General features: G+C 46.8%; 1 pseudogene; it reads right to left on the bottom strand.

The window, feature by feature from the left end:
- LOC145861051 (uncharacterized) overlaps positions 1-22,983 on the bottom strand; it is a 65,163-nt pseudogene extending 42,180 nt beyond the window's left edge.
- Positions 22,984-25,592: the final 2,609 nt, after the last annotated feature.

Here is a 25,592-nt window from a genome sequence, read left to right on the forward strand (position 1 = left end):
AGACAAAATGAGGTCTCTATTGGTTTAGATATTGAACTCCCTGCTAGAGACAGGGTCCTGCGCTAGTAATTTCTTATCAGAAAATCACATTCAGCCTCCCAACCCCTCAGAGTAGAGGAGAGTAGAGAAGAGATGGGGGAGGAGTTAAAGGGGAGGAGAGAAGAGTAGGGGGAGGAGTTAGGGGGAGGTGAGAGGAGTAGAGGGGAGGAGAGGAGTTAGAGGAGAGGAGAGTTGGGGGAGGAGTTAGAGGGGAGGAGAGAAAAGTAGGGGGAGGAGTTAGGGGGGAGGAGAGAGGAGTAGGTAGAGGAGTAGGTGGAGGAGTAGAGGGGAGGAGAGAAGGGTAGGGGGAGGAGTTAGAGGGGAGGAGAGAAGAGTAGGGGGAGGAATTAGAGGGGAGGAGAGAAGGGTAGGGGGAGGAGAGAAGAGTAGGGGGAGGAGTTAGAGGGTAGGAGAGAAGAGTTGGGGGAGGAGTAGAGGGGAAGAGAGAAGAGTAGGGGGAGGAGTTAGAGGGGAGGAGAGAAGAGTAGGGGGAGGGGTAGAGGGGAGGAGAGTAGAGTAGGGGAGGAGTAGAGGGGAGGAGAGTAGAGTAGGGGGAGGAGTAGAGGAGAGTAGAGAAGAGTAGGGGAGGAGTTAGAGGGGAGGAGAGAAGAGTAGGGGGAGGAGTTAGGGGGGAGGAGAGAGGAGGGGAGGGGAGGAGAGAAGGGTAGGGGGAGGAGTTAGAGGGGAGGAGAGAAGAATAGGGGGAGGAGTTAGAGGGAAGGAGAGAAGAATAGGGGGAGGAGTTAGAGGGGAGGAGAGAAGAATAGGGGGAGGAGTTAGAGGGGAGGAGAGAAAAGTAAGGGGAGAAGTAGAGGGGAGGAGAGAAGAGTAGGGGGAGGAGTTAGAGTGGAGGAGAGGAGAGTAGGGGAGGAGTTAGAGGGGAGAAGAGAAGAGTAGGAGGAGTTAGAGGGGAGGAGAGTAGAGTAGGGGGAGGAGTAGAGGGGAGGAGGGAATAGTAGGGGGAGGAGTAGAAGAGAGGAGAGAAGAGTAGGGGGATGAGGAGAGGAGAGTATGGGGGAGGCGAAGAGGAGAGGGGAGCAGAGGAGAGTGAGGGAGGAATAGAGGGAAGGAAAGGAGAGTAGGGGAGGGGAGTAGAGGAGAGGGGGAGAGGGGGGAGAGTAGGGAGGGGAGAGTGGGGGAGAGGAGAGGGGAGGAGAGGGGGAGGGGAGAGTAGGGGAGAGGAGAGGGGAGTGGTGTAGAGGAGAGGGGAGTGGTGTAGAGGAGAGGGGGGGAGGGGAGAGGGGGGGAGAGTAGGGGAGAGGAGAGGGGAGTGGTGTAGAGGAGAGGGGGGAGGGGAGAGGGGGGGAGAGTAGGGGAGAGGAGAGGGGAGTGGTGTAGAGGAGAGGGGAGGAGAGGAGAGTATGGGGGAGAATAGAGGAGAGGGGAGTGGTGTAGAGGAGAGGAGAGGGGGAGGGGAGAGGGGGAGGGGAGAGTAGGGGAGAGGAGAGGGGGGTGGTGTAGAGGAGAGGGGGAGGGGAGAGGGGGAGGGGAGAGTAGGGGAGAGGAGAGGGGGGTGGTGTAGAGGAGAGGGGAGGGGAGTATGGGGGAGGAGTAGAGTAGACGAGAGGACAGGGGAATAGGGCCTCTCAGTAGGGTCTGGAAGTGTGTGGGTCTGAGGAGTGGAGGGACCCCCTTCTTACTTTTTTCTCTGAAATAATCTTTGTTAAAATGGCAAATGGAATAATTGAAGGAAATCCAGTACTTAGAGATTTTGCAATAGTAACAATTGTGGCATAGTGTCTGGAAGGACAGGTATTATATCATCCAGGAACATCCACCCCACAGAAACACAATGTTGTCTTAACGGGTAAACCAATCTCCTGATTAAATAAAATAAATGTTACTGGGTAACGAACGACAAATCCTTATTAAAAACTGATTTTTCATTTTGTTTTACATATGCCTTGGGGAAAATGTGTTTGTGTAAAATTCATTCTTGCACATGCAGTATGTGAAATACTCAAAATAAATCTACCAGTAAATTGATCTGTGAAGAATTAAATCTACCAAATCACCAATGCTGTTCCTGGAGAGCTACAGGATGTGCAGGCTTTTATTCCATCCCAGCACTAACGCATCGGATTTAACTAATCAACTGGTCATCAAGACCTTGTTCAGTTGAATCGGCTCTCCAGGGTCGGGTTTAGTGACTACTGATCTACTGCCGTGGGTTTGGTCAGTTCCCCTTTAAGACGTTGCTTTTATCTCAAAGCTAAACCACTGGGTGTCACTGTGCTCTCTGGGCCTGGTTGGAAACAAGGCTTACTGATACTGTGTTACATCAAGTAAATTAGGGGGGGACGAACTCAATATACTTTAAAATGACTAAAACCATTTGAAACTGTGTAGAAATGATAATGGCCCTTCCAGTTTGTTGATTATGTCCAGCTTGCCAATAATCAGCTAAATTAAAACTAAACACTCAGGGGCTACCGTAAATTCCCCAAAACGATGGATAGAGGACTATCTGTTACAAATGTTGATGCCGAGGAAATATAACACATTTTCAGTGCGGTCTTCCTGACCTCGTTGATGACCGAATGTGTCTCCTTGGGGGAAATGATTTCACACCCCTGATATAGACAAACACAGTTTCCATCAGTAACAAAATAGAAAAGAAAATAATACTTCCAATGTCCTCCAGGAACAAATGCTTTTCACACAGGTCTCTCTCATACATCACACACACACCCAGTTACTGTTGACCTTGGTAAGACTGAATGTTCTGAATTCAAATGTGATAATGCCTGAATCAATGTTGAAAATGTGTCAATGGCAACACCTACAGTAAATGCTGGAATCTGAAAGATGTTTTGGGTCTTTATATGATTGGTAAGTTTTGTGTCCTCACAATGTCTCTCCACAAAGAGGAGGACTTTCAATGAAGTGGTACAGATGTAGGATCTTATTTTGATCACCCTGTTGCAGGAAATGTTTAACTTTTAGTGTACTTAAGGTTTAAAGAGGCTTCTGAAGTTTGTAATTTCCCTTATAAAATATATCAACCCCTACAAAAATGTCCATTAATTATAATCCACATAATAATTCACATTTCCTGTTGCTGCCATATTGTTTTCCTGATGTAGCAGAACTGTCTCAAGTTAACACCTTTAAACTACGTGAGACTGATTTCAGGAGAGGAACAAGAAAATAAAAACATGGGGTTGTGCAACGTAATACAAATAGTTGCTATACATAGTGATTGCTAGGGAAAAATATGAACTGTAGTGTTCTGTAGTGGTAATATAAGTAAGTGCCCCATAACAGTAAGTACTAGCCTGTTACTGACTGACTACACAGCAGTCGGTTTTTCCAGTCTTGTTATTTGGCCAATAAGATATTATTTACATTGGACCCAGGTGTGGTAGTCTCGTTCCACCATCCTGATCTCACCAGTTTACAGGATCAGGCTAAGGTTGATGTGAAGTTGACTGAAAAACAGTCGCTCATGTGACCATGGAGATTTTGAACGCCCTCCTTATTCCACTTAAACACACCCTGCCTGCCTGCCAGCCTGCCTGCCTGCCCCAAACCAAACCCAGCCCAACCCAGCAGCTACTGAATTAATGAAACATTTGCGGTATTGCCATAAGAATCTCAGTTTCCGCCTGGGGTTTCTGGGAACTACCCTTTTAGATGAATAGATGCCACCCACAGCACTCACGCCACACCTCAGTCACACACATGCAAACACACAGACACACACACACACACACACACACACACACACACACACACACACACACACACACACACCTCTGCCATAAGTGCACACCAATTATGCACACCAACAAGGGCTGCATTTACCTCATATCGCAAATCAGCTTTTCCAGGCAGATTGAGACATATAGGAGTCCCCCCGTTGAAAGTGAGTGACTTGAGGAGAATGACGGAGGCCGTGCTAGGCTGTAAATCAAGCCTGACAGCCCGGCAGAGGGAATCGACAGAGAAGCATAATCACTCAGGGCTAACATCCAACAGGAATTATTGATCCAGAACCACCGTAATCCCCTTCACATAACACAGGCAATTTCATGTAATACCTGTAATAAAGCTGCATTCAAACTCAAGTAGCCATCAAGGGGCTTTGTGTCTGATTCAGGACGTGAGGGCCTAGGCGCATCAGAAGGAGTGTATCAGGGCCAATAAAAACATAGCCAGCTATTTTCTGACGTTTTTTCCCCCGAGGGTTTTGATAAAGCTTGTTTTAGACAACCAACAGAAAACCTGTGTTTTGTGGTGAGTGGGTATTTTATCACTTTGAGAATTATAGGGCTCTGAAGTTTATGTTCAGTAGAAGATAGAATAAAGATATGTTTACGAATGAAAAAGCTGCATTGTAGATGGATGTTTTGCTATTAGGGTAAAAAGAAAGAAACAGTGTCCACAAATGGGATCGAACACCCGACCTGGGATCGAACACCCGACCTGGGATCGAACACGCGACCAGTGATCGAACACGCGACCAGTGATCGAACACGCGACCAGTGATCGAACACGCGACCAGGGATCGAACACCCGACCTGGGATCGAACACCCGACCTGGGATCGAACACGCGACCTGGGATCGAACACGCGACCAGTGATCGAACACGCGACCAGTGATCGAACACGCGACCAGGGATCGAATACCCGACCTGGGATCGAACACCCAACCTGGGATCGAACACGCATCCAGTGATCGAACACGCAACCAGTGATCGAACACGCAACCTGGGATCGAACACGCAACCTGGGATCGAACACGCAACCTGGGATCGAACACGCAACCAGTGATCAAACACGCAACCTGGGATCAAACACGCAACCAGTGATCGAACACGCAACCTGGGATCGAACAGGAAACCTGGGATCAAACACGCAACCTGGGATCGAACACCCAACCAGTGATCGAACACGCAACCAGTGATCGAACACGCAACCTGGGATCGAACTCGCAACCTGGGATCGAACTCGCAACCAGGGATCGAACACCCAACCTGGGATTGAACACGAAACCTGGGATCAAACAGGAAACCTGGGATCAAACAGGAAACCTGGGATCGAACACGCAACCAGTGATCGAACACCCAACCTGGGATCGAGCACGCAACCTGGGATCGAACACCCAACCAGTGATCGAACACCCATCCAGTGATCGAACACCCAACCAGTGATCGAACACCCAACCAGTGATAGAACATATAACCAGTGATCAAACACGCGAACTGGGATCGAACACCCAACCAGTGATCAAACACGCAACCTGGGATCGAACAGGAAACCTGGGATCGAACAGGAAACCTGGGATCGAACACCCAACCAGTGATCAAACACGCGACCTGGGATCGAACACGCGACCAGTGATCGAACACGCGACCAGTGATCGAACACGCGACCAGTGATCGAACACCCGATCTGGGATCGAACACCCAACCTGGGATCAAACACCCAACCAGTGATCGAACACGCAACCAGTGATCGAACACGCAACCTGGGATCGAACTCGCAACCTGGGATCGAACTCGCAACCTGGGATCGAACTCGCAACCAGGGATCGAACACCCAACCTGGGATCGAACTCGCAACCAGGGATCGAACACCCAACCTGGGATCGAACACGAAACCTGGGATCAAACAGGAAACCTGGGATCAAACAGGAAACCTGGGATCGAACACGCAACCAGTGATCGAACACCCAACCTGGGATCGAGCACGCAACCTGGGATCGAGCACGCAACCTGGGATCGAACAGAAAACCTGGGATCGAACACCCAACCTGGGATCGAACACCCAACCAGTGATCGAACACCCATCCAGTGATCGAACACCCATCCAGTGATCGAACACCCAACCAGTGATCGAACACCCAACCAGTGATCGAACACCCAACCAGTGATAGAACATACAACCAGTGATCAAACACGCGAACTGGGATCGAACACCCAACCAGTGATCAAACACGCAACCTGGGATCGAACAGGAAACCTGGGATCGAACAGGAAACCTGGGATCGAACAGGAAACCTGGGATCGAACAGGAAACCTGGGATCGAACACACAACAAGTGATCAAACACGCGACCTGGGATCGAACACGCAACCAGTGATCGAACACGCGACCAGTGATCGAACACGCGACCAGTGATGGAACACGCGACCTGGGATCGAACACGCGACCTGGGATCGAACACGCGACCAGTGATCGAACACGCGACCAGGGATCGAACACCCGACCTGGGATCGAACACGCAACCTGGGATCGAACACGCAACCAGTGATCGAACACGCAACCTGGGATCGAACAGGAAACCTGGGATCAAACACGCAACCTGGGATCGAACACCCAACCAGTGATCGAACACGCAACCAGTGATCGAACACGCAACCTGGGATCGAACTCGCAACCTGGGATCGAACTCGCAACCAGGGATCGAACACCCAACCTGGGATCGAACACGAAACCTGGGATCAAACAGGAAACCTGGGATCAAACAGGAAACCTGGGATCGAACACGCAACCAGTGATCGAACACCCAACCTGGGATCGAGCACACAACCTGGGATCGAGCACGCAACCTGGGATCGAACAGAAAACCTGGGATCGAACACCCAACCTGGGATCGAACACCCAACCAGTGATCGAACACCCATCCAGTGATCGAACACCCAACCAGTGATCGAACACCCAACCAGTGATAGAACATATAACCAGTGATCAAACACGCGAACTGGGATCGAACACCCAACCAGTGATCAAACACGCAACCTGGGATCGAACAGGAAACCTGGGATCGAACACCCAACCAGTGATCAAACACGCGACCTGGGATCGAACACGCGACCAGTGATCGAACACGCGACCAGTGATCGAACACGCGACCAGTGATCGAACACCCGATCTGGGATCGAACACCCAACCTGGGATCAAACACCCAACCTGGAATCGAACACGAAACCTGGGATTGAACAGGAAACCTGGGATCGAACACCCAACCTGGGATTGAACACCCAACCTGGAATCGAACACGAAACCTGGGATTCAACAGGAAACCTGGGATTGAACACCCAACCTGGGATCAAACACCCGATCTGGGATCGAACACCCAACCTGGGATCGAACACCCAACCTGGGATCGAACACCCAACCTGGGATCGAACACCCAACCTGGGATCGAACACGAAACCTGGGATCAAACATCCAACCTGGGATCAAACACCCAACCTGGAATCGAACACGAAACCTGGGATTGAACAGGAAACCTGGGATCAAACACCCAACCTGGGATTGAACACCCAACCTGGAATCAAACACGAAACCTGGGATCGAACACCCAACCTGGGATCGAACACGTAACCTGGGATAGAACACGCAACCTGGGATCGAACACGCAACCTGGGATCGAACACGCAACCTGGAATCGAACACGCGACCAGTGATCGAACACCCAACCTGGGATGGAACAGGAATCCTGGGATAGAACACCCAACCTGGGATCGAACACCCAACCTGGGATCGAACACGTAACCTGGGATAGAACACGCAACCTGGGATCGAACACGCAACCTGGGATCGAACACGCAACCTGGAATCGAACACGCGACCAGTGATCGAACACCCAACCTGGGATGGAACAGGAATCCTGGGATAGAACACCCAACCTGGGATCGAACAGGAAACCTGGGATAGAACACGCAACCTGGAATCGAACACGCAACCTGGGATCGAACACGCAACCTGGAATCGAACACGCAACCTGGGATCGAACACGCAACCTGGGATCGAACACGCAACCTGGAATCGAACACGCAACCTGGGATCGAACACCCAACCTGGGATGGAACAGGAAACCTGGGATCGAACACCCAACCTGGGATCGAACAGGAAACCTGGGATCGAACACGCAACCAGTGATCGAACACGCAACCTGGGATAGAACACGCAACCAGTGATCGAACACGCAACCTGGGATAGAACACGCAACCTGGGATCGAACACGAAACCTGGGATCGAACAGGAAACCTGGGATAGAACACGCAACATGGAATCGAACACGCAACCTGGGATCGAACAGGAAACCTGGGATAGAACACGTGACCTGGGATAGAACACGCGACCTGGAATCGAACACGCGACCTGGGATCGAACACGCGACCAGTGATCGAACACGCGACCAGTGATCGAACACCCGACCTGGGATCGAACACCCGACCTGGGATCGAACACCCAACCTGGGATCGAACACCCAACCTGGGATCGAACACGCGACCAGTGATAGAACACGCGACCAGTGATCGAACACCCGATCTGGGATCGAACACCCAACCTGGGATCGAACACCCAACCTGGGATCGATCACCCAACCTGGGATCGAACACGAAACCTGGGATCGAACAGGAAACCTGGGATCGAACACGAAACCTGGGATAGAACACGCAACCTGGGATCGAACAGGAAACCTGGGATAGAACACGCAACCTGGAATCGAACACGCAACCTGGGATAGAACACGCAACCTGGAATCGAACACGCAACCTGGGATCGAACACGCAACCTGGAATCGAACACGCAACCTGGGATCGAACACGCAACCTGGGATCGAACACGCAACCTGGAATCGAACACGCAACCTGGGATCGAACACCCAACCTGGGATGGAACAGGAAACCTGGGATCGAACACCCAACCTGGGATCGAACAGGAAACCTGGGATCGAACACGCAACCAGTGATCGAACACGCAACCTGGGATAGAACACGCAACCAGTGATCGAACACGCAACCTGGGATAGAACACGCAACCTGGAATCGAACACGCAACCTGGGATAGAACACGCAACCTGGGATAGAACACGCAACCTGGAATCGAACACGCAACCTGGGATCGAACACCCAACCTGGGATCGAACATGAAACCTGGGATCGAACACGCAACCTGGAATCGAACACGCGACCAGTGATCGAACACCCAACCTGGGATCAAACAGGAAACCTGGGATCGAACACGAAACCTGGAATCGAACACGCAACCTGGGATCGAACACGCAACCTGGGATCGAACACGCAACCTGGAATCGAACACGCAACCTGGAATCGAACACGCAACCTGGGATCGAACACGCAACCTGGGATCGAACACGCAACCTGGGATAGAACAGGAAACCTGGGATAGAACAGGAAACCTGGGATAGAACAGGAAACCTGGGATCGAACACCCAACCTGGGATAGAACAGGAAACCTGGGATCGAACACGCAACCTGGGATCGAACAGGAAACCTGGGATCGAACAGGAAACCTGGGATCGAACAGGAAACCTGGGATCGAACAGGAAACCTGGGATCGAACACACAACAAGTGATCGAACACCCAACCTGGGATCGAACACGCAACAAGTGGTCGAACACCCAACCAGTGATCGAACACGCAACAAGTGATCGAACACCCAACCAGGGATGGAACAGGAAACCTTCTGATCCAGAGTCATGGATTAAGCCCATCCACCTGTTGCCCTTAGTGGCCGGTTTTGAAGGCATTTCCCGACGTCCTCAGGACATGGATAGACGTCCAATCTCCATTACCTAGCTGGTGTGTGTGTGTGTGTGTGTGTGTGTGTGTGTGTGTGTGTGTGTGTGTGTGTGTGTGTGTGTGTATGTGTGTGTGTGTGTGTGTGTGTGTGTGTGTGTGTGTGTGCGTTTGCGTGTGGCATGTGGCGTGCGCGTGTGTGCGGGGTTGGGTAATTACTGCTGAGTAGACGTTGGCCCTGGACCTCTCCCTCCTCCTCTCCCCCCTTCTCCCCCCTGTGTATCACTGCATAGGCCTTATCAAAGCCTCACCACCCTGCTCATTAATACATGGTCCAGACTGCTGCCGTCTATATATCATTGTCTTTCACTGGAGGCGTCCTAATCACTCTGGTATTATCAGGCAGGGAGCAGCAGGCAGGCAATCACGCTGACAGGCAGCCGGGAATCATGGGAGATGTGGGACAGGGTTAAACGAGGCTGACAGTGGCGATAATGCTGACTCGGCTATAAATTAAGATGGGTGGATGATAACAGACAGAAAGAGAGGTGGGGGGGGTTACAGAATGACAGACCCTGGGGTTCAGGCTTGGTTAATGTGAACTTTAACATACATACTCATCTCTGTAAATGTGAGGAATGTGGGGAGAAAACAGTTCTGGTATGGCAGCAGTTGAGAGATGAGTGATGCAGGGAGGCATTCATTCAATCTCTTCTCTCTCTCTCTGTCTCTCTGTTAGACTGTGAGTTGCTGTCAAATCGGAAGCAGGAATCTGATGGAGCAGAGCAGCCTGGGAAGTTGTGATAGTTGTCTGTGACAGGGAATTGGTTTGAGTGGGCCAATAAGTTGTCTCTGACAGCAGTCGGAGGGGGAGAGAGCTGTAATGTGTGGGTTATAATCAGACAGACGTTTTGACTAGCAGCCATACAGGCCCAGCAGTGGTGTGAATCTTGCCTGGACATTTCCCCATCTCCCCCTCATTGTCACTATCTCAGAGAGGGGGGAGGAAGGGAGAGAAAGAGAGAGAGAGAGGGGTGGGGGGGATATAGCAAGACAGTTCCTTATCAGATCCAGTCATGAAGTTTTTCATTCTTAGACAGAGAAAAAAGATCAGACAGAGCACTATCTATCTATCTATCTATCTATCTATCTATCTATCTATCTATCTATCTATCTATCTATCTATCTATCTATCTATCTATCTATCTATCTATCTATCTATCTATCTATCTATCTATAATATAGATAATTGTAGTTGATTTGTAGAATGTGTGTTAGGTTGATAGTGTGTTTCTGAGTGTACGTGTGGCTCAGTGTCTGTGATCTTGAAGCTCATCAGCCTGTAGTGTAAGTTGGAAACACAACAGAGATCGCTCTAGACAAACAGAGAATACCTTGGTTCCTGTCGTCCGCACCAGTTCATGTGGATGGCAGCTCTGAAGTCACTCCCGGACACATGGCCCTGCCTCTGTTGTCTCTGTAAGATCCACTAGTTCCAGCTTCATTGCAACACTGAACGTAACCACAGTATAGGTATGTCATTAGAAAATATATTTTTCATTCAGTCTTAAATTAGGCCAGGTTAGTGTTGCGTACTGTGAGGTTGATTTGAAAAGTAAGCAGATACAAACGCCTAATAAGACAGGGACACAAACTAAACTATTTTAGGGTTTTCTTTTTCCCGATATAGAAACATGTCTTTTAGAGAAGGTCATTTTATTAATCTCTTATATTTGTGTAGTGAGAAACACTTCAGGTATAAAATACTACTAGAAAACCCTTTATGCTTCCCACAAATAAATCATGTGAATCACAGTGTTTTAGAATGAGGTCAGTCCAGCTCTCCTCACTGTTCACCAAACCAACAACACCTAGCACCATCTTACTGTACCACGTACAACCTGCCTGTTACTGCTCTTCCCCTCCTCCTTTCTCCTCTTTCATCCCTCCTTTTCTCTTAGAGAGGGAGGTGGCTCTTTCCCTGGGCCCTGTTTGTCCCTGTAGAGCTGAGCCATGCGTTTGGCAGTGGCATAATCATGCCTTCACAGGTTGGTCCTCAGGGAGCGAGGGAAGGAGAGGCTCCTGATAATCACCCCCCTCCACCACCACTGGGAAACAAGAAAAATGGCACAATTCAATGTGAAACTAATGTGCTTCATACAATTACTGGATGAATCATTTTATTCTATTACTGGACCCCGAGAGAGAAAGGAGAGAGAGCGTAGAGAGAGAGGAGAGAGAGGGGAGAGGAAGGAGAGAGAGCGTAGAGAGAGAGAGGAGAGAGAGGGGAGGGAAAGGAGAGAGAGCGTAGAGAGAGAGGAGAGAGAGGGGAGAGGAAGGAGAGAGAGCGTAGAGAGAGAGAGGAGAGAGAGGGGAGAGAAGGGAGAGAGAGCGTAGAGAGAGAGAGAAAGGAGAGAGAGCGTAGAGAGAGAGAGGAGAGAGAGGGGAGAGAAAGGAGAGAGAGCGTAGAGAGAGAGGAGAGAGAGGGGAGAGAAAGGAGAGAGAGCGTAGAGAGAGAGAGGAGAGAGAGGGGAGAGGAAGGAGAGAGAGCGTAGAGAGAGAGAGGAGAGAGAGGGGAGAGGAAGGAGAGAGAGCGTAGAGAGAGAGAGGAGAGAGAGGGGAGAGAAGGGAGAGAGAGCGTAGAGAGAGAGAGAAAGGAGAGAGAGCGTAGAGAGAGAGAGAGAGGAGAGAGAGGGGAGAGAAAGGAGAGAGAGCGTAGAGAGAGAGGGGAGAGGGGAGAGGAAGGAGAGAGAGCGTAGAGAGCGAGAGGAGAGAGAGGGGAGAGGAAGGAGAGAGAGCGTAGAGAGAGAGAGGAGAGAGAGGGGAGAGAAGGGAGAGAGGGCGTAGAGAGAGAGAGAAAGGAGAGAGAGCGTAGAGAGAGAGAGAGAGGAGAGAGAGGGGAGAGAGAGAGAGGAGAGAGCGTAGAGGAGAGAGGAGAGAGAGGGGAGAGAAGGGAGAGAGAGCGTAGAGAGAGAGAGGAGAGAGAGGGGAGAGAAAGGAGAGAGAGCGTGAGAGAGAGAGGAGAGGAGGGGAGAGAGGGGGAGGGGAGAAAGGGAGAGAGCGTAGAGAGAGAGGAGAGAGAGCGGGAGAGAGAGGGAGAGAGAGCGTAGAGAGAGAGAGAAAGGAGAGAGAGCGTAGAGAGAGAGAGAAAGGAGAGAGAGCGTAGAGAGAGAGAGAAAGGAGAGAGAGCGTAGAGAGAGAGAGGAGAGAGAGGGGAGAGAAGGGAGAGAGAGCGTAGAGAGAGAGAGAAAGGAGAGAGAGCGTAGAGAGAGAGAGGAGAGAGAGGGGAGAGAAAGGGGAGAGAGCGTAGAGAGAGAGAGGAGAGAGAGGGGAGAGAAAGGGGAGGAAGAGAGAGATAGCATCATCAGGCAAAGATCTGCGTTCGGGGAGCATCTCTAAATGCCTTGTTAACGCAGCAGGTCAAAGGTCACCAGACTTAATTATACCGTAACTGCAGAGAAACGGCCAAATTATCAAATAGGCAGAGAGAGGAATATCCTGATAGAAATAGCAGGAAATTACAACCTTTAACAATATTGGAGAATGCTCATTTCAGCAGACAATGCTTGGCGAGAACCACAATCACAAACGACCATCCTAAATCCTCCTCACCCCACACACCCCTACACCCAAAGGCCTCTGCTTGGGTCCTTGAAAAGAACATACGTAAAAGAGGAAGAAAAAAATATTACATTCAAAATGCACGTTGCTGAAAATGAATGGTACTAGTAAAGATATTAGAACAAGTTCATGGTTAACTCTTTTTAACATCAACCCAGTCTCTACCATGTTCTGTATCCCTTTAACCCCAACCCAGTCTCTACCATGTTCTGCTATCCCTTTAACCCCAACCCAGTCTCTACCATGTTCTGCTATCCCTTTAACCCCAACCCAGTCTCTACCATGTTCTGTATCCCTTTAACCCCAACCCAGTCTCTACCATGTTCTGTATCCCTTTAACCCCAACCCAGTCTCTACCATGTTCTGCTATCCCTTTAACCCCAACCCAGTCTCTACCATGTTCTGTATCCCTTTAACCCCAACCCAGTCTCTACCATGTTCTGCTATCCCTTTAACCCCAACCCAGTCTCTACCATGTTCTGCTATCCCTTTAACCCCAACCCAGTCTCTACCATGTTCTGCTATCCCTTTAACCCCAACCCAGTCTCTACCATGTTCTGCTATCCCTTTAACCCCAACCCAGTCTCTACCATGTTCTGCTATCCCTTTAACCTCCTCTACTTGGGGTTGTCACTAGTTACCGAAGCCACAAAGTCAAAATTGTCTACATTGTAAAAATGTATGAAAATAAAAATGTGTTTTTTGCTCGTAATTTAAGTTTAAGGTTAGGCATAAGGTTGGCAGTGTGGTTAATGTTAGGTTTAAAATCACATTTTAAGCAGAGAAATTGTAGCCCTCTAGTAGACCCCCGTCCATCTTCCTCCATGTCAATTACAGGACTTATTAAGTCATGCCTCAAAAGTTCAACAGAAACAACGCTCGGTCAACGACCTACAAGACCAAGAAGTGGTGAGGCTGTGGGACTATGGGATAAAAGCTAATGTGATGATCTGTGAGGTTAGACTCTAGACACGGCAGAGTGGCAGCCAAGGCACCATGCTGACTGTCGTCCCCAAACAAAGCAACCCCGATCCCCTGGAACAGAGGAGGGATTTAAAACAAGTAGAGGGGGGTATGTTCATAATGGCTCCTTCTGAAACCCTCTCCTTAAAGTGATCTCTGCTTCTCCTCCTCAGGATAAAAAAAAAATGATGCGTTAAGAATGGAGTAAGAAAAGTGACATTTTAATGCGTCCCCCCATACCCACCCCCTCGCCGACCCCCTCCTGAGACGCTGCTAGTTGATTTGGTATTCATGCTGTGCAGATTAATCAAGTGGCGGTGCCTTAGCCCTGGACGGCCTGCCATTCTCTCCCCCCCCTGCCAATCTGCATATCTGCATATTACCGCCGCGCGGCCTTTAATTTCCTACAGGAGCAGATAATGATCACCTTGTTCAGACAGAAGGGAGCCTTTGTCAGGGGAGAGGGGCCTGATATTTCATATGGGGAGCTGAGGCAAGGAATCACTGATTAATGCCATGTTGAGCAGATTCGCCGCCCGAGAACCTTTTCATTACCGTACGGGACGCAGCGGATGGGGTGAGGAGGGAAGGCAAGAAGCCCCCCTCGCCCGCTCGCCCGGCTGGCAAAGACTTCTGCTCGCTAGATTTATTGATTTTATTTTCTATTTAATATGGCTGAAACCATCTGAAATATAATAACTGCCGTAAGACGGGGCAAGGAGAGGAGGGGGCAGGCGGAGGAGGAGGATGAATACGAGAGGGATGAGAGAAACGTAATGATATGGGGGTATGAGAAAGCATTCATACCCCTTGACTTATTCCACATTTTGTTGTTACATCCTGAATTTAAAATTGATTATATAGATTTGTTTACTCACCCATCTACACGCAATACCCCATAAAGACAAAGTGAAAACATGTTTTTCGAAATGTTGGTAAATTTGTCCTTTTAGGGCTAGGCGTCCCGCTAGCGGGACAACTTCCGGTGAAACTGGAGGACGCGCAATTCAAATAAATAATCATAACAATTATGGATATTAAACATTTAGGTACATATAAGTGTCTTATATCGGTTGAAAGCTTAAATTCTTGTTAATCTAACTGCACTGTCCAATTTACAGTAGCTATTACAGCGAAATCATGCCATTCGATTGTTTGAGGACGGGGTCCCACATCAAAATATTTTTCCACCGGCACAGGTTTCATAAACTCACAAATAGCGATTAAATATTCACTTACTTTTCGAAAATCTTCCTCTGATTTGTCATCCAAAGGATCCCAGCTATAACATGTTGTTTTGTTAGATAAAATCCTTATTTTTATCCCAAAAAGTCTGTTTAGTTGGCGCCATCAATTTGAGTAATCCACTCGTTCAACTTGCAGAGAAAGGAATCCAAAAATCTACCCCTAAACTTTCTTTCAACAAGTCAAAATACGTTTCTGTTTACTCCTCAGATACCCTAAAATGTAATCAAACTATAATATTTCTTACGGAAAGAAGTATGTTCAATAGGAAACCGATTTTAGCAGGTGCGTCCTGTCTTCATGGCGCGCGCAAACACGAATTTCCAAGACTGTGTCCCTGTACTAAAACTAGCCCCTAATTAAAAATTAAATACAGAAATATCTTATTTGCATAAGTATTCACACCCCTGAGACAATACTTTGTAGAAGCATCTTCCTTGCAGATTTTCTGAAGCTCTGTTAAATTAGATGGGGAGAGACGGTGAGCAGCAAAGTCTGCATGCTGGGGGTCATTGTCAAATCAAATCAAATGTATTTATATAGCCCTTCTTACATCAGCTGATATCTCAAAGTGCTGTACAGAAACCCAGCCTAAAACCCCAAACAGCAAGCAATGCAGGTGTAGAAGCACGGTGGCTAGGAAAAACTCCCTAGAAAGGCCAAAACCTAGGAAGAAACCTAGAGAGGAACCAGGCTATGAGGGGTGGCCAGTCTTCTTCTGGCTGTGCCGGGTGGAGATTATAACAGAATATGGCCAAGATGTTCAAATGTTCATAAATGACCAGCATGGTCAAATAATAATATTCACAGTTGTTGAGGGTGTAACAAGTCAGCACCTCAAGAGTAAATGTCAGTTGGCTTTTCATAGCCGATCATTGAGAGTATCTCTACCGCTCCTGCTGTCTCTAGAGAGTTGAAAACAGCCGGTCTGGGACAGGTAGCACGTCCGGTGAACAGGTCAGGGTTCCATAGCCGCAGGCAGAACAGTTGAAACTGGAGCAGCAGCACGGCCAGGTGGACTGGGGACAGCAAGGAGTCATCATGTCAGGTAGTCCTGAGGCATGGTCCTAGGGCTCAGGTCCTCCGAGAGAGAGAAAGAGAAAAAGAGAGAAAGAGAGAATTAGAGAGAGCATACTTGAATTCACACAGGACACCGGGTAAGACAGGAGAAACACTCCAGATATAACAGACTGACCCTAGCCCCCCGACACATAAACTACTGCAGCATAAATACTGGAGGCTGAGACAGGAGGGGTCAGGAGACACTGTGGCCCCATCCGACGATACCCCTGGACAGGGCCAAACAGGAAGTATATAACCCCACCCACTTTGCCAAAGCACAGCCCCCACACCACTAGAGGGATATCTTCAAACACCAACTTACCATCCTGAGACAAGGCCGAGTATAGCCCACAAAGATCTCCGCCACGGCACAACCCAAGGGGGGGCGCCAACCCAGACAGGAAGACCACGTCAGTGACTCAACCCACTCAAGTGACGCACCCCTCCTAGGGACGGCATGGAAGAACACCAATAAGCCAGTGACTCAGCCCCTGTAATAGGGTTAGAGGCAGAGAATCCCAGTGGAGAGAGGGGAACCGGCCAGGCAGAGACAGCAAGGGCGGTTCGTTGCTCCAGAGCCTTTCCGTTCACCTTCACACTCCTGGGCCAGAATACACTCCATCATAGGACCCACTGAAGAGATGAGTCTTCAGTAAAGACTTAAAGGTTGAGACCGAGTCTGCATCTCTCACATGGGTAGGCAGACTATTCCATAAAAATGGAGCTCTATAGGAGAAAGCCCTGCCTCCAGCTGTTTGCTTAGAAATTCTAGGGACAATTAGGAGGCCTGCGTCTTGTGACCATAGCGTACGTGTAGGTATGTACAGCAGGACCAAATCGGATAGATAGGTAGGAGCAAGCCCATGTAATGCTTTGTAGGTTAGCAGTAAAACCTTGAAATCAGCCCTTGCCTTAACAGGAAGCCAGTGTAGGGAGGCTAACACTGGAGTAATATGATCAAATGTTTTGGTTCTAGTCAGGATTCTAGCAGCCGTATTTAGCACTAACTGAAGTTCATTTAGTGCTTTATCCGGGTAGCCGGAAAGTAGAGCATTGTAGTCCAACCTAGAAGTAACAAAAGCATGGATTAATTTTTCTGCATCATTTGTGGACAGAAAGTTTCTGATTTTTGCAATGTTACGTAGATGGAAAAAAGCTGCCCTTGAAACAGTCTTGATATGTTCTTCAAAAGAGAGATCAGGGTCCAGAGTAACGCCGAGGGCCTTCACAGTTTTATTTTAGACGACTGTACAACCATCCAGATTAATTGTCAGATGTAACAGAAGATCTCTTTGTTTCTTGGGACCTAGAACAAGCATGTCTGTTTTGTCCGAGTTTAAAAGTAGAAAGTTTGCAGCCATCCACTTCCTTATGTCTGAAACACAGGCTTCTAGCGAGGGCAATTTTGGGGCTTCACCATGTTTCATTGAAATGTACAGCTGTGTGTCATCCGCATAGCAGTGAAATGTAACATTATGTTTTCGAATGACATCCCCAAGAGGTAAAATATATAGTGAAAACAATAGTGGTCCTCAAATGGAACCTTGAGGAACACTGAAATTTACAGCTGATTTGTCAGAGGACAAACCATTCACAGAGACAAACTGATATCTTTCTGACAGATAAGATCTAAACCAGGCCAGAACTTGTCCGTGTAGACCAATTTGGGTTTCCAATCTCTCCAAAAGAATGTGGTGATCGATGGTATCAAAAGCAGCACTAAGATCTAGGAGCACGAGGACAGATGCAGAGCCTCGGTCTGACATCATTAAAAGGTAATTTACCACCTTCACAAGTGCAGTCTCAGTGCTATGATGGGGTCTAAAACCAGACTGAAGCGTTTCGTATACATTGTTTGTCTTCAGGAAGGCAGTGAGTTGCTGCGCAGCATTTTTTTCAACATTTTTTGAGAGGAATGGAAGATTCGATATAGGCCGATAGTTTTTTATATTTTCTGGGTCAAGGTTTGGCTTTTTCAAGAGAGGCTTTATTACTGCCACTTTTAGTGAGCTTGGTACACATCCGGTGGATAGAGAACCGTTTATTATGTTCAACATAGGAGGGCCAAGCACAGGAAGCAGCTCTTTCAGTAGTTTAGTTGGAATAGGGTCCAGTATGCAGCTTGAAGGTTTAGAGGCCATGATTATTTTCATCATTGTGTCAAGAGATATAGTACTAAAACACTTGAGTGTCTCCCTTGATCCTAGGTCCTGGCAGAGTTGTGCAGACTCAGGACAACGGAGCTTTGGAGGAATACGCAGATTTAAAGAGGAGTCCGTAATTTGCTTTCTAATGATCATGATCTTTTCCTCAAAGAAGTTCATGAATTTATTACTGCTGAAGTGAAAGCCATCCTCTCTTGAGGAATGCTGCTTTTTAGTTAGCTTTGCGACAGTATCAAAAAGAAATTTCGGATTGTTCTTATTTTCCTCAATTAAGTTGGAAAAATAGGATGATCGAGCAGCAGTGAGGGCTCTTCGATACTGCACGGTACTGTCTTTCCAAGCTAGTCCGAAGACTTCCAGTTTGGTGTGGCGCCATTTCCGTTCCAATTTTTTGGAAGCTTGCCCGTTTATGTTCCTGTTGGAACATAAATCTTTGCCACAGTCTAAGGTTGTTTGCACTCTGACGTAGGTTATCATCAAGGATTTACCAGTCTCAAAGTCCCTTCCGCTGAAAAGTACCCCCATAGCATGATGCTGTCACCACCGTGCTTCATGGTAGGGATGGTGTTAGACAGGTGATGAGCTGTGCCTGGTTTTCTCCAGACATAGTGCTTTGCATTAAGGCCAAAGAGTTACATTTTTCTCATCACACCACAGAATATTTTGCCTTAAGATCTCAGAGTCTTTCACGTGCCTTTTTGAAAGCTCCAGGCGTGCTGTTATGTGTCTTTTTCTCAGGAGAGGCGTCCGTCTGGCCACTCTCCCATAAAGCCCAGATTGGTGAAGTGCTGTAGAGACTCTTGTCCTTCTGTCAGGTTCTCCTATCTCAGGTAAAGAACTCTGTAGTTCTGTCAGAGTGGTCATTGGGTTCTTGGTCACCTCCCTGACCAAGGTCCTTCTTGCCCAGTTGCTCAGTTTGGTCAGACGGGCAGCTCTAGGCAGAGTCTGGGTAGTTCCATATTTTTCCATTTCCCAATGATGGTGATCACTGTGCTCTTGGAAACTTTCAACACTAGAAATTGTTTTATACCCTTCCACAGATATATGCCTCATCACAATTATATCTTGGACATCTACGGACAGTTCATTGGACTTCATTGTATAGTTCCTGCTCTGACATGCACTGTCAACTGTGGGAACTTATATAGACAGGTTTATTTATTTATAAATCATGTCCAAATAATTGAATTGGACACAGGTGGACTCCAATCAAGTTGTAGTGACATCTCAAGGATGATCAAAGGAAATTGGATGCACTTGAGCTCAATTTGGAGTGTCAGACCAAAGGGGTATGAATACTTATGGAAATGAGATATTTCTGTATAGAATTATCAAAACATTTGCTAACTTTTCTCAAAACATATTTTCACTTTGTAATGATTGTGTATTGTGTGTAGACTGGCGTGTAGAAAAATATATTTAATCTATTTTGATTTCAAGCTGTAACACAACAAAATGTGGAATAAGTCAAGGATTATGAATACTTTCTGAAGGCACTGTAGATGGCCAAGGGTTATGAATACTTTCTGAAGGCACTGTAGATGGCCAAGGGTTATGAATACTTTCTGAAGGCACTGTAGATGGCCAAGGGTTATGAATACTTTCTGAAGGCACTGTAGATGGCCAAGGGTTATGAATACTTTCTGAAGGCACTGTAGATGGCCAAGGGTTATGAATACTTTCTGAAGGCACTGTAGATGGCCAAGGGTTATGAATACTTTTTGAAGGCACTGTAGATGGCCAAGGGTTATGAATACTTTCTGAAGGCACTGTAGATGGTCAAGGGTTATGAATACTTTCTGAAGGCACTGTAGATGGTCAAGGGTTATGAATACTTTCTGAAGGCACTGTAGATGGTCAAGGGTTATGAATACTTTCTGAAGGCACTGTAGATGGCCAAGGGTTATGAATACTTTCTGAAGGCACTGTAGATGGTCAAGGGTTATGAATACTTTCTGAAGGCACTGTAGATGGCCAAGGGTTATGAATACTCTCTGAAGGCACTGTAGATGGTCAAGGGTTATGAATACTTTCTGAAGGCACTGTAGATGGCCAAGGGTTATGAATACTTTCTGAAGGCACTGTAGATGGTCAAGTGTTATGAATACTTTCTGAAGGCACTGTAGATGGCCAAGGGTTATGAATACTTTCTGAAGGCACTGTAGATGGTCAAGGGTTATGAATACTTTCTGAAGGCACTGTAGATGGCCAAGGGTTATGAATACTCTCTGAAGGCACTGTAGATGGTCAAGGGTTATGAATACTTTCTGAAGGCACTGTAGATGGCCAAGGGTTATGAATACTTTCTGAAGGCACTGTAGATGGTCAAGTGTTATGAATACTTTCTGAAGGCACTGTAGATGGCCAAGGGTTATGAATACTTTCTGAAGGCACTGTAGATGGTCAAGGGTTATGAATACTTTCTGAAGGCACTGTAGATGGCCAAGGGTTATGAATACTCTCTGAAGGCACTGTAGATGGTCAAGGGTTATGAATACTTTCTGAAGGCACTGTAGATGGTCAAGGGTTATGAATACTTTCTGAAGGCACTGTAGATGGCCAAGGGTTATGAATACTTTCTGAAGGCACTGTAGATGGCCAAGGGTTATGAATACTCTCTGAAGGCACTGTAGATGGCCAAGGGTTATGAATACTTTCTGAAGGCACTGTAGATGGCCAAGGGTTATGAATACTTTCTGAATAAACTGAAGTTGGTCAAGGGTTATGAATACTTTGTTGAAGACACTGTAGATGATTTTATAGCCTAGTGTTACTCTTGCCCATATTTCTCAAAGATTCCACTTAAAGAGTGTCAAGATGGGCTGCTGGAAATGTGACTCTGTGTTGTAATGTACAAAGAGGAACTTAACAAGAACTACAGTAGAAGAGGTATTGCCAAGAACTACAGTAAAAGAGGTAATACCGAGAACTACAGTAGAAGAGGTACTTACCGAGAACAGTAAGAAGAGGTACTTACCAAGACCTACAGTAGAAGAGGTAATTACCGAGAACTACAGTAGAAGGGGTACTTGCCGAGCACTACAATAGAAGAGGTACTTACCGAGAACTACAGAGGAAGAGGTCATTACCAAGGACTACAGTAGAAGAGGTACTTACCAAGAACTACACTAGAAGAGGTCATTACCAAGAACTACAATAGAAGGAAAGTAGGCCATACTTTCTATTACACAGTCTCTGTAGCAGAGTAACTACTGTCCATAACCAATGAATGTTCCCTTTCTACAGGTTAGTGATTATTATGCAGTATACCAGGGTTGGGGCCAATTCTAATTGAAGTCAGTCATTTCAGGAAGGGATTTGAATTTAAATCAGAAAATGTAAACACTTTTCACATAAATAGCTTCTCTTTTTGAACTCATTGAGAAGTCATTGATATTAGATGGCCTTTTTTCAATTATTGAATTGGAATTTCAGTTTAGTTCCTGAATTGACTGCCTTGAATTTGAATTTACTCCAACCCTGAAGAATACCACTTTTGTTTTGGGGGGAATTGACTCCAACCCTGCAGAATACCACTTTTGTTTTGGGGGGAATTGACTCCAACCCTGCAGAATACCACTTTTGTTTTGGGGGGAATTGACTCCAACCCTGCAGAATACCACTTTTGTTTTGGGGGGTATTGACTCCAACCCTGCAGAATACCACTTTTGTTTTGGGGGAATTGACTCCAACCCTGCAGAATACCACTTTTGTTTTGATGGGAATTGACTCCAACCCTGCAGAATACCACTTTTGTTTTGGGGGGAATTGACTCCAACCCTGCAGAATACCACTTTTGTTTTGGGGAGAATTGACTGTAACTTTGACATCAATAAATTGCCAGAATGCCTGGTTAACTGGACCGAAATCATATTTATGGCTTGACTACCCTGCATGCCCAGTAGAATGTTAAAATCAGACACATCAACATCATTTGTATCACATTTGTATAACATTCCAGTGGATTTGTTGAACAAGAAAAAGCTTCTTTCTGATTAATTCCGGTACACATTATCCCAGGAGGCCTTGAAACCTCCTGACAGATGAGTGTTATTGTGTTATACTCAAAGCAGCATCTCACAGTGTCTATCTGTCTGTCTCTCTGTCTGTTTGTCTCCAGGGGCCAGAGCCCTGGTTATGAAGATGGGAGGCAAATGTAATTGATTTGTAGCAGCGGTCGTAATCCTGCAAGATTTATGTAAGCCCTTCTTTACATAGCAGAAGTCTCTTGACTAATTAAACGCAGCTGAAAGGAACAAAGTTGTTTGTCTGCCGCCTGGATCACTGGGGGCTTCTTCCTTCCTCACGTTGTAGGAGATGACATGGGGGGGCTCTGTGCTGAAAAATCGATTGAGTTTTTGTACAGGCAGGTTCTCAGACACCTGCATGGTCTCGAGGACCCACCCACAACAGAAGTAAACAGCAGTTGTTTGTGAACATTGGATATGGAAGGATTGGGATGATGACGCTAGACCTCTTTATTGATTTCAGGATGTTTTGAGTCGTTGAGACGTTGTTATTTTTTAAGGACCTGGTTGTGGAGTTGTGTCAGGATGAACAAAGCAATATTGAATCGTCATTGAGGAGAGTAGCCATCTGTCTACCTGTCTGTGTCTGTCAGCACTCAGACAATATTGTACAATAGCCTATTTGTGTCACTTCAACTCTTAATTCTTTCTCTCTCTACATATACACACTGAATGAGCTCTTTAGAGCCTATATTGCTTTTATACATCTATGAAAACAACATCAATCATTGTTAGAGCATCTCTAAGTGGCTTTTGTTTGACATCTGCTTGTGGACACAGTGTGTAGAACACATGCCAATGGAAGCCATTCAATATGGTTAGGAGGGATCAGCACACCACAGAATTGACTCTTTCCATGTCATTAGATTATGAGCTTAATCCACCCAACTGTTGACTAGATTACCGTATGGGACGGCGGATCTGATCAGATTACAGACCCCAAGGTATTCACCCCTTCAATGCCAAATTGAAGAACAAAACAGTTAAGGCATGAAAGAAAAATGTGTAAAGAATAACAGTGGTTGTGATGGTGGAACCCCCCTGGCAAACAGATGCTAGGTTCCTTCCCAGCAATGTTTATATTGAAAACTGTTGACTTCCTTTGTTGATAATTAACTCTGTATAACATTGCCCCCCCCCAACAACAACAAAAAATATGGGGGAAAAAATGGAAAAGAATTGTGGAATTTGTTTGAAATACTGCCAAAGGCTCATATGCTTCTGGTTCACAGTTGAATTAGTGAAAGCAATTCCTCCAGCTAAACTTCTAGCATGTTACTTTTGAACCATTCCGTGGTTTCAGATCAGTGCCGATAGAGAACAATGGAAGAGGAGATCTCTTAACACTACTACTGAGATACAGCATTGATGGATTCTGTCTGTCTGTCTGTCTGTCTGTCTGTCTGTCTGTCTGTCTGTCTGTCTGTCTGTCTGTCTGTCTGTCTGTCTGTCTGTCTGTCTGTCTGTCTGTCTGTCTGTCTGTCTGTCTGTCTGTCTGTCTGTCTGTCTGTCTGTCTGTCTGTCTGTCTGTCTGTCTGTCTGTCTGTCTGTCTGTCTGATGATTGTCCTCGCTGTGCTAATTATCAGTGCGTAATTAGCCTGCTAGGGCCTAGGTGAGTGGCCTTGCTAAGGATCCTTCCTTTCACACCCCCTATATGTCAGCTGAAGATGTCAGATGGAAAATGCTAATCTGTCGTGTTTCTATTGTAGTCAGACCTTAGATGAGATGAGAGAGAGAGAGAGAGAGAGAGAGAGAGAGAGAGAGAGAGAGAGAGAGAGAGAGAGAGAGCTGTGAACGATCTGAGAGACAAGGCAAGAAGGGCCTTCTATGCCATCAAAAGGAACTTCAAATTTGACATACCAATTTGGATCTGTCTAAAAATACTTGAATCAGTTATAGAACCCATTTCCCTTTATGGTTGTGAGGTCTGGGGTCTGCTCACCAACCAAGAATTCACAAAATGGGACAAACACCAAAAATATAATCCATGTACAATGTAAAAATAATGCATGCAGAGCAGAATTAGGATGATACCCGCTAACTATCAAAATCCAGAAAAGAGCCGTTAAATTCTACAACCACCTAAAAGGAATCGATTCCCAAACCTTCCATAACAAAGCCATCACCTACGGAGAAATTAACCCGGAGAAGAGTTCCCCTAAGCAAGCTGGTCCTGGGGCTCTGTTCACAAACACAAACACACCCCACAGAGCCCCAGGACAGCAACACAATTAGACCCAATCAAATCATGAGAAAGCAAAAAGATAATTACTTGACACATTGGAAAGAATTTACAAAAAACTGAGCAAACTAGAATGCTATTTGTCCTTAAACAGAGAGTACACAGTGACAGAATACCTGACCACTGTGACTGACCCAAAATCAATTGCTATTGAGAAAGGCCGCTGAAGGCAGACTTGGCAGACAGGCTATGTGCACACTGCCCACAAAATGAGGTGGAGACTGAGCTTTCCACATAGAGATTTAAGGCTGCATTGCGTTCCTATTATAAATCAAGGTCACTGAGGGTTCTATTCAAAGCTCCCTCGTGTTTGTGTTGCTGTACTGTCTGCATGAGCTGAAGTACTCTGCCCCTGACGCCCTCTGCTCTCTCCTCCACTCACACAGCTTACAAGTTGATGCTGAAATATAATGCAATAGAATTTGACTCTATTCAATTCCATCATATGTGGAAAATTGCCTGCTTATGTTCATGTTATTTTGCTCCCTCCAACATTGTTCCGTTATTGTATTGTTATATTGTCAGATGGTGGCTGTTGTATCAGATGTAAAAGCAGTGTTGGCAGATTCTCATTCCCTCACAAGGCCATGAGTTTTCTCAATTTTATTTGTTCACGTCTCTCAATAGGGGAGGTTAACTGATCAGATGACTGCAGGTCAACGGTTCCCAAACTCTCTTTATAGAGTGGTCCAACCAACCAAGAGCCACACAAAAAAACATTGCGGT

The sequence above is a fragment of the Salmo salar genome, chromosome 16, assembly GCF_965601325.2.
Source record: "Salmo salar chromosome 16, fSalSal1, whole genome shotgun sequence".
NCBI lineage: Eukaryota > Metazoa > Chordata > Actinopteri > Salmoniformes > Salmonidae > Salmo > Salmo salar.